This window comes from Apodemus sylvaticus, chromosome 2 (assembly GCF_947179515.1).
Source record: "Apodemus sylvaticus chromosome 2, mApoSyl1.1, whole genome shotgun sequence".
Classification (NCBI taxonomy): Eukaryota; Metazoa; Chordata; class Mammalia; order Rodentia; family Muridae; genus Apodemus; species Apodemus sylvaticus.
The window spans coordinates 102,532,108-102,544,347 of record NC_067473.1 but is presented as its reverse complement, the minus strand read 5'-3'; the positions used below and the strand labels follow the sequence as shown (position 1 = coordinate 102,544,347).

Sequence of the window (12,240 nt, the reverse complement as noted above, 5' to 3'; positions counted from 1 at the left end):
GGCAACCACTTCCCAAATTCTCTGCAGAAGCACTGTGGCAGCCATGCTTCAATAGCTCCTCTTAGGAGCCACTGTCACCAACCACTGCTCAGGTGGATGTAGGAAGACAGGAAGCACAGTGACTTTATAAATAAACATCTGATAGGCGCTAAAAATCATAATTTGCTACTATTTTATACATTAAAATCCTAAACGACTCCTTAATATTTTTAATTATAATTTTGTTACTTTTTTAAATGTATACATGGAGGTCAGAGGACATTATGTGGGAATTAGTTCTCTCCTATGTGGATTCCCTGAATCAAACTCAAATAAATCATTGCTCACTGAGCCATTTCAACGACTCACATTTGTGTGTGTATATATGTGTGTGTGCATGCGTGTGTGTAATGGCACATGTGTAAAGGTCAGAAGACAGCTCTCTGCAAGTCCATTCTCTGTATCCTGTGGATCTGGAAAGCAAACCCGGGTCTTCAGAACTGACACGTTTCTTTAACCTGTTGGGCCACCTGGCCAGTTCTGGGGATTGTTGTTTGGTCAGGTTTTTGAGATAGGCTGTAGCCAAGGTAGGTAGCCAAGGCTGGCCTAAATTCTTGACCCTTCTGGCCCACCTCCTAAGCACTGCTCAGCCTGCACTTGGAATTTTTTCATGCTTAAAAAAGCCAATGAATGCTATGTTTGAGAGGGGTGTTGGTTTGTTTTAAATTAAGACAGAAAAGGCAAGAAAGCAATTGACTTGCAGAAGGCATGTATGTAGGAGGTGATAAGGTAAAAGATACCTACAAGAAAGGTCTGGAGTATGGGAAGTGAATCCCAGGCATGATGAGCTCCTTATGCTGCAAACAGAAGTGCAAGGGACCTTATCAGAGGCGTGTCCAGCTGCGGTCTGTTCCCTGGAAGCATGTAGAATTGGATGCTGCTTCTGTAGCAGTTTACAGAATTATTTGGCCTTGATCTGTATGTAGCTGTATGTAAAATACAGCATAAGAAATTTTATAGTGCTTATAAAATAAGCACATAATAGAAATAAAAGTTGGAGGATAAATACCATATTTACATATAGTTTGAATCTCTTCAGTTCTGTTCTAGTTTAAGGAAGTCGTGGCTGAGCTTACAGATAGATGTGAGTGCACTGCTGGCCTGGCTTTGATGTGAGTGCTGGAGACACAGGGCCTCCTGCTCACGCGCATCACAGACTTATCCACAGGTCGCCCACAGTTACCATTGACACACCTCGGTCCATTCCGGGATCTGTAGCTCTGTGGCTCTCTTTGATTTTTTTTCTTCTTCTTTTAAATTTTTTTTTTATTTTTATTTTGAAGAGATGGGGTCTGATTGTGTAGCCCAGCTAGCCTGTCCCTAATTCAAGGCTCTTCTGCCTCAGGAGCCCATTTTTTGCACTTTGTAAAGCAGAATGACTTTTTAACTTCTTTTCAATCAAAACACAATTATTTTAAGTAGATGGAGATACTTGCCTACTTTATCATAGTTTACTATGTAACTACTAATATAGGTACAAAGATTAAGTTAATGAGGTAAGGTAACTATATTTCAGACAATCAACGGGTATTAAAATATGTTGTTAAAATAAATGAGCACTATCTTCAAAACAGGTTAAAGACTGCTCACTTGTAGATCTCAACCAGAACTTTAAAAAAAATTCTTTAATAGACATTGATTTGGGGGTGTGCAGGGGCTTGGTATTGGTTAATATCTTCACACATGGCACTTTATTTAGAGGCAGGGTCTCACTATATAGCTTTGGCTATGATGGAACTTACTAGGTGGACCAGGCTGGACTTGAACTCATAGAGATCCTCCTGCCTCTGCTTGTGCATATCTGTAACCTCAGTTTAAATGTTATTGGGGTCAGAAGCCAAACCACCCCTGTGGCCTTGCTGTGGGCTTGCTGGCCTAGCCATAACAGTTCAAACTCTATATAATAAGAGACTCTTATCTCAAAAAATCAGGTGATAGACTTTAATACCAACACCTAGGAGATAGGTAGATCTCTGTGACTTTGAGACAGCCTGGTCTACATAGTGAGTTCTATGATAGCTAGGGCTTTTTTTTAGCAGTCCAAACTTTGGTTTCCAGCACCCACATGGTAATTTACAGTCATTCATAACTCCAGTTCCATGGAGATCTGATGTCCTTTTCTGACTTCCTTGGACACCAGGACACATGCAGACAGTGTACATTTATACATTCAGGCAAAACACATGTAAAATAAAGTAAAAGTATTTAAAGTCTAAGGGGCTGGGGAGCCGCCTGTGGTTGAGTGCTTACTGCTTCTGCAGGCCGTCCAGTTCCCAGTGCTCGCAGCTCACACCTAGGCTTGAGGCCGCCATCTTGATTGTAGGAAGGGATCTAATGCCCTCTGGCATCCTTGGGCATTTGCACCCAGCTGGTGCATGTTATGCCTATTTCTAGTTTTGGTGAGCATTCATTTTTCAGATATTCCACTGTGATGGCTAACTTCAGGTGTCAACTTGAGTGGATTAGGATACACCCATGAAACTAGTGAAACAGTTTTTTCATGTGACAAAGAAGATGAATCTGCCTCTTTGCATCCATGTGCCAGTGTGTGTGCCTGTATACACAGATGGAGGCTCACCACTCCATCCATCCATCCATCCATCCATTTTGGAGGCAGGGCTGTATAGGTCTCACTGTGAAGCTCCCGTTGACTCACAGAGAAATACCTGCCTGTAAGTTGCCTCTCAGATGGGAATCACAGGCCCTTCCCAAAACTGGAACCTTGTTTCTTAAAAACAGAAGTGGAATAGATCAAATAATTAATGACAGAATGTAGCAAGAGAAAAATGAAGAATTCGGGACTTTCTTACACAGATTATAGTAATATTTCCCAAAAATGAGTAAAGAGACAGTTGCAGGAAAATGGCAGTGGTCAGACTGTGGTTGTATTTGATGTTCACCTTCCTGCGAGGGCCCTTTCCTCAGCAGCAAAAGAAATATACAGGGTAGGAGGAATAGTAGAAAACGAATACTTGCTGGTTGTGATGGTGCATGCTTTTTTAATCCCAGCACTGGGGAGTCAGAGGCAGAGGGTCTTTTGATTTCCAGGACACCCAGGGCTACACAGAGAAGCCCTTTCTCCAAAAAAATAAAAATTAAATAAATAAATAAATAAATAAATAAATAAATAAGCCTAATCCTCCCTTGTTTTAAACAGACAACTGACCTACCTTACAGATTTATATAACTAAGGAGAACTCTAACACATGGTTGGTAACAAGTAGGGTTCCACTGAACTTTTCCATCTTTAGTCTTCTTGGACATTATAAATGAGATGTAACGGGCAGAGATCATCTCTGCTAGACACCAATGAGGAGGAGTCTATCTTCACAGGACCCTGCCATGGAGGTGACTGGGCAAGGGAAACAATGTGGCTAATTTGTAACCATGAGAAGGCTAAAAAGAAGTCAGTTCATGGGGCCTGCGGCTGTGTGGCTTTAGGCTGTGTGGCGAGGAGGTGGTGATGGCACATTCACCAGGGTGGGCAGGCAAGGGTGTGTAGAGGTGCCCAGAACAGGGCAGGGCAAGACAGATGCACAGGGCCTCACTAAATGGACCACCTCTCTGCTCACACCGGGACTCTATTGAGGTTTTTATGGGCTTTGCTTCAACTTGATCTTCTTATGAACGAAAACAAGTTTCAGAAGACCGCAGGAATATTTCTTTTATTATCAAGGATGTTTGAATGGCATTCCTCCTCCTCCGTAAGCTTGGCTCTGATTTGTACTTTGCTCTTGAGGATGCCTGGATTGTGTAGAAAGTCCTTGCCTACCATGGTGTAATAAAAATGCGCACATATATTTGAAAATTTTTATCTTTTTACTTTTAAAACCACTTTTCGTTGTAAAAAATGAGTAGCCAACCTTTTGAGTATAGCATTTATGCTTATGTATGAGAAGTATGTCTTGCATCAGAAGGAAAGCCTAGAGGGTATATACTTAAAGAATAAGCTGGATATGGTAGTTGGCATCTGAGTTAGAGGCCAGCTGATCTACATAGTGAGTTCCAGGCCAGACTTTGTCTCCAAAAACAAATTAATGCCAATAATAATAAAAACAAAAGGGATAAGGAGATAAAACAAATATCCTTGATCTAAGTATTTCCATTAAAGAGCCTCTCATGAACATCTTCCTAGCCATGAACTTAAATACTTTGTCCAGCATCTCTGTAGCTCCCTGTTAAGCCCACTCCACTTCAAAGAGAAAAAGGACAGTTACACTGTAAGATGCCGCGGGAGAAGGAAGCCACAGCAGCTCCTTATTCTTTGAAGCCCTTGCACAAGACCTTGGAAGCTCAGGCCCCACCACCGAGGGAGAAGGATTTGGGTGGACTGCAGTTTGGCTGGACTTTGATTGGCTGCATTTGTAGGCTGTAGTCAGGAGGTGGCTTTTCACTGTGGCTCACTTCCAGCTCCCAGGTCAAAGCAGGACACTTCCTTGGGGCAAACAGAGTCCTTTCTCTCTTTGAGGGCAGCTCTCTTCCAGGGGACTTCATCAGTGAACAGGGAATACCAGCCAAGTCCAGATGAGAAATTAGACCTGTGCCACATACTCTGGGCACCATTCTCTCTTCAGGTTAAAGAGAAAATATACATTATATGTACACACACACACATACTGCATACTTATAAAATTCTGAATTAATTGTAATCGTCTGTAGTTATAAAAATAGTACACAAGGATCTCTGTACTATACTGCTGAACAGTGGTATAGGATTAAGCCTGAGGTATATCTGCCTGTGGAGGCTCACACCTACTCCCAGGAGGCAGAGATTGAGGCCAGCCTGGCCTACAGGGTGAGTTCTAGGACAGCTAGGACTACACAGACACACTGTCCCCAAACAAGGACTGTGACACATACGTGGATACCCTGAGGAGGCAAAGCACCCACGGCTGGGAGGAGCGGTGTTCTTCCGCAGACACCAGGGACGCTGCAGGCCTGCCTTCTCACTGTCCCCTGGCCACTTCTTTTTTGTTTTCAAAGATGTATTTATTTATTATATATAAGTATACTGTAGCTGTCTTCAGACACCAAAGAGGGCATCAGACCCCATTACGGATGGTTGTGAGCCACCATGTAGTTGCTGGGATTTTGAACTCAGAACCTGTAGAAGAGCAGTCAATGCTTTTAACCTCTGAGCCATCTCTCCAGCCCCTGATCATTTCTTTTTATTTTATTATCTTGTACATGTGAAATTGGCATGAACATTAAATTAACAAATTCAGACCCCCCTGTTTTTAGAGATAATACATATATATTAGGTTTCCTGGTAACTTCTGGTTAGAACCTTTTCATCAAGGATTGCTCTATAACTTTGGTTTATGTCATTTTATGTTGAAATATAACTAATTACATTCTAAAAAGATACTATAAATCATGATGATTAGACTGCCGTCAGATTCGCCAACATGAGTCAGCAACACTAACTCAGTCCTGAGCTGTATATGTGTGTGTACATATGTTAGGCACACTCAACAGCACTTCAACTTTGCTCATGATGGCCACTTTAGCAGAACCACCAATACAAAGCACAGATGAGTTTTTAAAAGGAAATAATGGCATTTATTGTAGATGAAAAAGTACTCTGGTTTGCAGTGTGAATGGCAGAGCCTTATCTTGTTTGAGCTGAACCAGACCGGAGCTGAGTGCTCTGGTCGCAGACGTGTAAGCTACTGCAGGTCCGTCCCGGGTGCTCGCTCTAGTAAACTGAGGCAGTTCATAGAATGGGGTACAGAGGAGACGTTTAGGTTCTGATGTCTATTACTGCATCTAGACAGTGTATGCTCCTTGTGAAAATGAAGCTTCGCTTTTGACCTGTGTCTGTCTGTCTGCTGCACTTCAGTAGACTGTTGATAATGCCATGGCCTTGGGAGCTCTGTGATGAACGTCATCACTCAAGGTCAGACTTCGGCTTTTGTCTTCTTGCTTGGTGTATGGCCCCGGGGAATGTAGGTGTGGCTCTAGGCAAAGCGCTCTGCCCCTGAGCTCCACCCTCCAGTCCTCCGTGTGCATCTGCTCCCATGTGGAACTGTCACTTTAAATGTGGCTGTCACCTGCTCCTTCATTGTTGCCTCCCTGGTCATTTTCATTGCTGCTCCTTTGGGTGAGATCTAATGGTCTCTACCTTCTGCACCACTGCTCACCTTAGTTCCCTGGAGCTGGAGTTAAAAGGAAGCTGTGAGCTGCTAAAATGGGAACTGGAATGCTTGGGATACCCAAGTTAGGAAACCCTGGGCTGGCACTTGTCAGCTCGATTATCCAGAGTCTCTCAGACTGCTGCTATCTCATCTATTTGTCAGTGGGAGGCCCAGAGACAGAAAGACCGGAAGAGGTGATTCCCTTTCCCACAATGTCTAAGCATTCTGAGCCATCACCATTGTCCATTGTTGTGCCCCCCCCCCAGGGAGGGGTGAGGAACCATGTCTGCTAGTGGCTTTTATACCCATCCCATTGTTAAAACTTCGAATACCCTTTCTGAGTCAGATGGTGCTGGGGATCCAGAAGGGTAGGCTTGGAGCTGAGAGGCAGTCCTCACAGGAGCCTGTACTTGCTTTAGTTCAAATGGTCTTAAGGAAAGAGGAGAGAATCCTGATGTGCCTGTGCCTACCGTTCTATGTGGAGGGATCCCACCCCCAGCCAGCTGTTGTGCCCCCATGTGCTATAATTACAGATGTGTGTCATCACCCACTCCTTAGTTTCTTTTCTTTTTTTTTTTTTTTTTTTTTTTTTTGGTTTTTTGGTTTTTTGGATTTGTTTTTTTCGAGACAGGGTTTCTCGGTATAGCTATGGCTGTCCTGGAATTCACTCTGTAGATCAGGCTGGCCTCGAACTCAGAAATCCGCCTGCCTCTGCCTCCCAGAGTGCTGGGATTACAAGCATGCGACACCACTGCCCGGCTCTTAGTTTCTTTTTAATTGTTGTAGAAAGTGGAGATAAGCGGAACAGTCACTGTTCGTCAGTCACCCCCACTTCTGTCAGAGAGCGCTGTGTCCACTGCCAGTTCCTTCATTTGAACTCAGTGAAGAAACTGGAGTCAACAGGAAAATGCTGAAGGTGGGGTTTGGGAAGATTGATAAATTTCAGATGAGTTAGCCTAGAAGGGAAGGAAGACAATGGTTGACAGTGTGCATGGTGTGTTTTATAACAACTTTTTGTGTGTGTGTGTAGAAAAGGTGGAAGAGTTGGGATTGAATTTTAGTGTTTCATAGAGAACAAGTATTGGGGGACTGCTTTGTATAGAATCATAACAGAGAGAGCTATATCAAGTAAACTGTCTCTAAGACAGACCAGGAAAATGTTCCTGTAATATAGTAGAAGGAACTTGACCAAGAATTGGTCTTAAATGCATATGCAGATTTTTTTAAGCTCAAATAGCATTAAAAGCCGTATGCTAACAGCGTGTTTTCTTTGGCCTGCTTGTATTCATTACATAAAGGACTTCTACTTTTCTTTCTTTTCTTTTCTTTTCTTTTCTTTTCTTTTCTTTTCTTTCTTTCCCTCATTGCTTTCATTTAAACAAACAAACAAACACAGTTTAAAAGTTTTGACCAGTAGGCCAAGGCACTCCAGTGAGGGGATCAAGGATCCAGAATGTTGTACTTTTAAGTTGTTTGCTGTGACACATTTTCTGGCAAACACGATGAGCAGCCTCAGCCGTGGGCCTGCTGTTGTGGTGTCACCAGCCGGCAGGCAGGAGTTTTTACACAGCTGCTGACTGCCATGCTCAAGCACTTTTGACACTGTCTAGGTTTCCCAGCGGACCCAGCTCATGGGTGCTTGGAAGAACTGATCACTGGCCTGGGAACCTGTTGACTAGTTTCTACAAGAGTTACATGTATGAGCTTCAGAATCCCAATTCTGGGGACCCAAAACAAAACAAAAACAGCCATAGTTTTGATGTATAAATTTGCCAGGTAACTGCTTTACCCATTTATGCCTCATTATAAACCAGCCCTCCTGTCACCAAAAGTCATCTTTTGCTCAAACATAGACTTGGTTGCCTGGTTCCACCCCCTCCCACCACTACAGAAACAAAGCTTCTGAGCGCTCCAATCCCAGCAGGTCGAGGGCAGATGCAGAAGGAGCAGTGAGTGTGAGGCCAGCCTGGGCTACAGAGTGAGACCTAGAAAAACCAACCAACTGAACAACTGAACAAAAGCTTAAACATTCCTCCAGGCTGAACTGAGGCTGTGTGTCTCTCCAGTGCTGGTGAGACAATTTCACCACGGGGCCAGTGCAGTACTGCACACACAGCCAGTTGTGGTGGGTGCTCTGGCATACGTTTGTGGTGTGGGGGTTGGAGCCGGGCCTTCTGCGTGCTGCGGGGTGCTCATCCACTCGGGTTACACCCTTGCTGGATCTCTCTCAGATTAGCCCTCTTTTGCTGCTGGTGTAGGATTCTTGTCATGCATGTTTTCCACATATGTATATAACCATACACAGTGATGCAGTATTGTATGTTTTAAATTTTACATGGAATGGAAGCTGGAGAAATGGCTCAGTTTTGGTAAAATGCCTGTCTGCTTTGCAAGTACAAGGACTTGAATTTGAGTCACTAGCACATGGAAAAGATAATTCCAGGGCTGGGGTCAGGGTGAGGGAAGTCAGAGACTGGTGGGTCTCTAATGCACTCTGGATTTATTCAAGGACCTTGACTTTTTTTTTTTAAAGGGTGGGGAGCTGCCTGGAGAGATGACTCAGTGGTTAGGAGCACCTCTTCCAGAGGTCCTGAATTCAATTCCCATCCCCCACATGGTAGCTTACAACCATCTGTATTGGGATCAGATACCCTCTTAAGGCAGCTACAGTGCACTCATAAAAAGGGAAGCACTTTGTACCGATCTATCTCCCTGATCAAGATTGCACTATATTCTAGTTGTCTGTACACACAAGAATCCTCTAAGAATAGCCTTTGTCACCAGAGTGTGTCTTCAGTAGCTTGTTTTCCCGAGGCTCTTAAACTTCAGTCTATTGTATGGCATAATAAGCTTCCTTTTAAGAAAAGTCACACTTGGAATGATAATGTAGGCCTTGTAGGGATAACACTGATTACAACCTACAGTTTTCCACTGGATGTGGCAAGGTGGCCTTTGACGGTCCAAAAGCCCTTGTCAGGCCCAGTGACTCTTCCTAGCTGCCTCCAGGTCTTCCTGGGTGTCCGGATGGAGAGCTCTCAGCTATTCTCAACCACCACAGGTGCCTGTAGACTAAGCCTCTGAGACTATAAGCAAGCCCCTGATTAAATGCTTTCATTTATGGCTGTTGCCTTAGAGTCTGGTGGTGGTGTCAACGTCCCTGTAATCCTAGTACTCCTGAGGCAGAGGCAGGCAAATCTCTTGACTTTGAAAGAGTGCGTTCCAGATTGGCCAGAGCTACACTGTGAAACCCTGTCTCAAAAAACAAGAAACATATCCTTGATCATTGTGTCTTTTCACAGCAGTAGACCAGGTCTGAGTTACTTCTGCAGCTCACTGTCTCTCTAGCAACTAAATAGCATAGAACTTTTTGCTAGGTGTCTAAAATGATAGCTAGCTAATTATAGTTTTATTATATTTGGTGACTAATGAGATAAAGCATATCTTTCTGTAGTAGTTGGATTTGTTGTTGCTGTGCTGATTGACAATGGTCCACTTTGCTATTGGTTACTTTCTTATCAATGGGTACAAGCTTCTAAGGTATTCTAAATACCAAACATTGGTTTGTTACAATGTACATAACTAGTGTGAGACCTTTCACTCCTAGCCTGTTAGAATATGAAGGAAGGGTTAGTTTTAATGTAGCTAGCCTTATCCCCTTAATGGTGTGGACCATGTGTGAAAGAGATTATTTCCTCCTCCCAGCTCAGGAACAGTTCTCACTCTGCAGCCTAACTTGGCCTGGACCTTGTCTGCCTTCCAGCCTCTGGCTCTGTACTGCTTTCCTGAGGGGAATTTTTTTCTTTTGCAGTGATCTTTAACCCCAGTATTTAGCTTCTCAGCACGTGGTTGTCTACTCCGCCTACTGCTCTGTTTCTGATCTTGCCTTCACATCTTAAATAGATGTATCCATTATTGGACCTTCTGTTATGTTAAGTGGCCTGGTTTGTCTATAGTCCCTCCTTCTTCTTTATGCATTTGTGTGGTTTGTGTTTGTGTGTGTGTGTGTGCTGGTGCAGATATAACTTATGGAAGCCAGAGGTCAGCTTCAGATATCTTCAGTCTCTTCCCCACCTTATTTTTTGAGTCAGGATCCCTTACTGAACCTGGAGCTAGCTCACTGATTGGCTGGCTACTGGCTATCTCGCAAATCCCCACGATCATCCTGGGATTAAGTGTGCACTTGCTGCACACAACTTTTTATCTGGGTGCAAGGGATCTGAACTCAGAGCCTTCTTGTGCCAGCTCCTCAGCCCCTAACATTTTATATTTAAAATCTTTTAATGTGAATACTTAATTCACATTCAAATCTCTTAATTTGAATTTTTTTTTTTTTTTTTTTTGGAGACAGGGTTTCTCTGTGTACCCCTGGCTGTCCTGGAACTCACTCTGTAGACCAGGCTGGCCCCAAACTCAGAAATCCGTCTGCCTCTGCCTTCCAAGTGCTGGGATTACAGGTGTGCGTCTTTGAATACATTTTTACTAATTTGCTTCATAAAAGGATTCCTGTCTTTGATTAGATTTACTCATAAGCTTGTTTTGTTTTGTTTTGTTTTGTTTTTGAACAGCCTGCCCCCCCCTTTTTGTGGCACTAAGTATATTCACATTGTTGTCATGATCATTATCCATCTTTAGAATTTTCCCATCATCCCAAACTGGAACTCTACCCAGTAGACAGACACCCCCTATCTTCACCCCCTTTCCCCAGCCTTTGATAACCAGCTGTCTTCTTTCTCTCTGAATTTGACTAATGTAGGTAGAATCATAAATTGCTTTAAAATAAAATAGAATGCCTTTCAATTTTGGAATGAAAAAATGCCATTAATATATTAAGCTGCCATTTTCTTTCTTGTTAGTTTGTTGTTTGTTTGTTTGTTTGTTTGTTTGTTTGTTTGTTTGTTTGTTTTGAGGCAGATCCACCTGCCCCCGCCTTCCGAGTGCTGGGACTAAAGTGTACAGCACCACTCACTGTCTACCTAAACTCTTCTTGTCTTTCTTATCTAACACACGCTGGCCTAGTATTTCATTTTGAGTTCAGCTCTATAAGCTTTCTGCATCAAGAAGTAGATCCCATGCAGATAAGGGCATTTTCTGTTGTTAACCCTGTCCTTTGGCTTTGCAGTTAACATTTAAAAAAAAAATCATTGAACTCTAAATAATCATTTGATTTATTGTAAATCTACTGTCCTCCTCTTGAAGTACCCTATTCCTGGTACCCTACCCCTCGTTCCCCACCCCCTTTCAGGCAGGGTCTCCCTTTGTGGCCCTGGCTGGCCTGGAGTTTCATACCTGGAATTCACTATGTAGACCAACCAGGCTGACCTCACACTCTTTGCCCATAGTCCCACCTCATTTATTCTTTTTTAAGCATAATTGTTGTACACCTTTAATCCCTGTACTCTAGAGGCAGAAGCAAGTGGATCAGGTGAGTTCAAGATCAGCCAAGGTCTCTGGACAGTCAGACCTGCCCTGTCCCCACTTTTCGTTATTTAGGAGTTCAGAAAAATTGGTGCACACCTGTAAATATGTAATCCTAGCATCTTAGAGGCTGAGGCAGGAAGATCACAAATTCAGGACAAGCTTGGGCTTCCTAGTGAGACACTATGTAAACAAAAACTGAAGAAGAATTGCTATTGAAGTGTTTGCTCAGGTTCTGATATGAACTTACAGTCTGGTCATGGTGTTTCTTTGTGTGTGTTACACTTTAAATGTACTTCGTTCTTAGGACTTTATACCTGCCAGATAATGATGGCATTTTGAGCCACATGGGCTGTGAACCTATAGAAAAAAAGCATGTAATTACACCTTTTCTGGGATCGCAAGGCACTTTTTAACAAGGGCTTTTACATTTCTTGAAATATTTGGAAATACGCCCCCACCCCAGGAGCATGTCACTGGTATAGTTTGGTGGCCTATAAACTCCCTTAATTTTGCTCCTACCACACCTGACTTGAAGTCATCTTCATTAGGATTGACCTTTCTGAGTAAGGAGTTTACCACACTGCTGGGATTTCTGGATTTGGCTATGTTTTTGCTGACCATTTTTGTAAGGCTATCTGGGCCAAGT

General features: G+C 43.1%; 1 protein-coding gene across 2 annotated transcripts in view; it reads left to right on the top strand.

The window, feature by feature from the left end:
• The window catches only part of Kcmf1 (potassium channel modulatory factor 1), a 56,525-nt gene that overhangs the window by 21,266 nt on the left and 23,019 nt on the right, over positions 1-12,240 (top strand). The window lies entirely within an intron of this gene.